Raw genomic sequence first — 3,411 nt, 5'->3', positions numbered from 1 at the left:
TTTGCTTCTTCAGCAAAAACACTCCCTCTCAAGCTCATCCCATGTACTCCCAACATAGTACGGAAGTACTCAAACTTCTCCCTGCTAAGTGGCTTTGTAAAGATGTCTACCACCTGCTCTTCAGTCTTCACATACTGTAGATCAATTGTACCATCCAGCACCTTCTCTCTGACAAAGTGATAATGGACCTCTATGTGTTTGGTCGTCGCATGAAATACTGGATTCTTTGCCAACTGTATACTGCTCATGTTGTCACAATGAATGACAACTTTGCCATCAATAGGCTCACCCAAATCTGCCAAGAGATTCTGTAACCATACTGCCTCACAAGTAGCAATGGCTGCACCCCTGTATTCAGTCTCTGTACTAGATAAAGCAACTGTAGGTTGCTACTCCAACTCACCACGGCACTTCCAAGTGTAAAGGCATAACCACTAGTAGACCTCTTGTCATATGAGCTACCTGCCCAATCAGTATCTGTGTAGCCATGTATATCCAAGCCTTTACCATTCTCATAAAGTAGACTATAATGTGCAGTGGTCTTTACATCTCGCATGATGCGTCTCACTGCATCCAAATGCATCTCACTGCATCCAAATGAGGTTTTCTGGGGCTCTGCATAAATTGTCTTACTAGCCCCACAGCATAACTCAAATCCGAGCGTGTGATAGTCATGTAAATGAGACTACCCCATCTTTCTGTACATAGATGGATCATCCAACTTCTCATCAAAATCAGCCCGTAACTTCACATTTTTCTCCAAAGGTGTACTCATAGGCTTACACCCTGTCATGCCATATTTTGCTAACATATCCAATGCATATTATCACTATACTAACCATGTACCTGCATGGTCTTTGATCACTTCAATTCCAAGAAAGTATCTCAGCTCACCAAGGTCTTTCATGTCAAATTGCCCACTCAAAGCTTTCTTGACATGCATCACATCTGTACCATGATCACCTGTGATAATCAAATCATCCACATAGATGACAAGTAAAACAACATAGATGACAAGTAAAACAACCCCATGATCTGTACCACATAGATGACAAGTAAAACAACCCCATGATCTATTTTGTTCACATAGAGTGAAGAATCCGCTGTAGAAATCTGAAATCCAAGAGAGATAAGATATCTGCTCATCTTATCACTCCAAGCACGAGGTGCTTGTTTCAAACCATATAATGCCTTTTTCAATCTGCATACATGAGTGGGATATCTTGGGTGTACATAACCTTCTGGCTGTGCCATATACACTTCCTCTTGTAGATCACCATTTAGAAATGCATTTTTGACATCCATTTGATGCATTTCCCAACCATTAGCTGCAGCCATAGCAATGACTGCTCTTACTGTTCCCATTTTTGCCACTGGATTGAATGTTTCATCATAGTCCAAACCTTGGGTTTGTGCATAACCCTTTGCTACCAATCTTGCTTTATGTCTTTCAATGGAACCATCAGACTTGCACTTCACTTTGTAAACCCATTTACAACCAATGACATTTTTCTCTTGTGGTAGTGCAAGCCGACAACTTATTGATGCCGAGGAGAGGTATGGTGAAATGGAGAAAGGTGGTTTGTCTCTTGTTTTTGCAGTAGAGAAGTTCAAGTCATACTTGTTACCTCACCCTTTTTTCTTCCTCACATCTCAACCTTCTTTATAATTCTTAGTCCGCAAACCCAGTCCTACAGGAGGGAAGTTTACAAAGTGGATTTGTGAGCTTCAAGAATTCTCTTTCACTTTTATTCAAAAATGTCCCCAGGGGCTTGGGCGTCATTGTAGGGGATTAACTCCACGGACAAGCCTCAAATGCGTGAAAAACCTTAAGCATGTTATGTTTAATTATTAAGGAGTCTAATTAATTATTCTAACTAATGTGATTACTGCTTATGATGAGTAACTTCTATCCCTAGGTTTATCCTCAACTCGTGGAACCCTATGGCCTTGCATTGACTAAGTGTAACTTCAAATCAGCAAATTTTGTGCAATGTTATGATCCAAGGATGGAGCTTGTACCTGAGATGTTGAGGCTATCTCTACTCGTGGTGTGGTCAGCACACTCGGAGAAGATTGGAATGTGGACTCAATATAAAGAGTGGCCTCCTTCTTCAAAGCAATACGAAGAGCCTCTTTAAAATTAGTGGGATCTTTGCTAAGAACTTTTCCATGCAAGCAGGGATCCAAAGCCATGATAAACTTGCTCATCTTAAGGTGCTCTATTGCTAAGGAACTCTTTGAATCTCCCATAGAAGGTGAAAAAGAAGAAGCAACAACATGTAAAATAGCTTGTTGATATTTGATGAACAAGGCTTCATACCTCACTGAAAAGGCAGAAACTGACTCTCCTTCCTTTTGGAAAATCTGATCCAATTACAATAGTAAAGCATTTGGTGACTCCACTGTCCCAAATCTCTCCTTCATTGCTTTGGTCAACCTTTCCCAATCATTATTGGACTCCTCTGGCAAAGCCTCATGCCAAGCTAAGGCCACACCCTCCAAGAAATCTAGAAGTATTTCTACCCTCTCCTTCATAGACCAACCCGTCAAGCAGCATGCTCGGTTAAACTCTTAGAGATAACTCCCCGGGTCTTCTCTTTCCAATCCTTAGAACACCGGAATGTTGAACATCTTGCACCAAAAGATGAGTAGCAACAACAAGGAAAATTTACTTATTTCAAAATAACTTTTCTTTAATCATATGGGACCTTGAGGTTAAAATAGAATAATTCTAAGTAAAACCTGCCCGCCATCTCCACCAAAAGATGCACATGACACAAAGTTGGGGTTTTGACTTCGGTCACTTCTTAGAATCAAAACACACTTGTATGAAACCTCACAGCCTTCTCACCTCCCTTTATCTCCCTAGGTTAAGATAAAGATAAACACATCAAAGGTGAGATCATAATTCATGGAAGGAAAGATGAAAGGCTCATGTTGAGAAGCAAGAATTTTGGCCAGTCTTGCAGCTCCAAACAAGAGGGCAATTCTTTGTTGGAAGAAAATCTTCCGACTCAGGATTATGTGAATGAAAACATATGGGGAATGTTGGTAAGGTTCATTGTTTGCTCATCATTCGAATTGGGCGATTTGGACAGAACATGTTAAAGTAAAAGAATATAGTAATAACTTACAAGAGGATAAGATACATGGGATTTGCTTTTTGATAAGAGATTAAGAGGAATTAATCATTATTAAGAAAAAATAATGACCAAAAGTCTATAAAAACAGAGATACACAAAGAATCACAATTTTAAATCCATATAGACTGTATATAAGAGGATTATATAGGTATGTAAAGCTTGAGGAGATCTTTGCGCCTATATAAAAACTTTTAAAAACGGGCAACTGAGCAAAAAGTTATGAGCATTTTACTACAAGACTATACAACTACCAAAATTTGCCTAA

The sequence above is a fragment of the Cibotium barometz genome, chromosome 33 (genome assembly GCF_041138505.1).
Source record: "Cibotium barometz isolate CiBa-2024 chromosome 33, ASM4113850v1, whole genome shotgun sequence".
Taxonomy (NCBI): domain Eukaryota; kingdom Viridiplantae; phylum Streptophyta; class Polypodiopsida; order Cyatheales; family Cibotiaceae; genus Cibotium; species Cibotium barometz.
Note: the sequence above shows the minus strand (reverse complement) of the source record.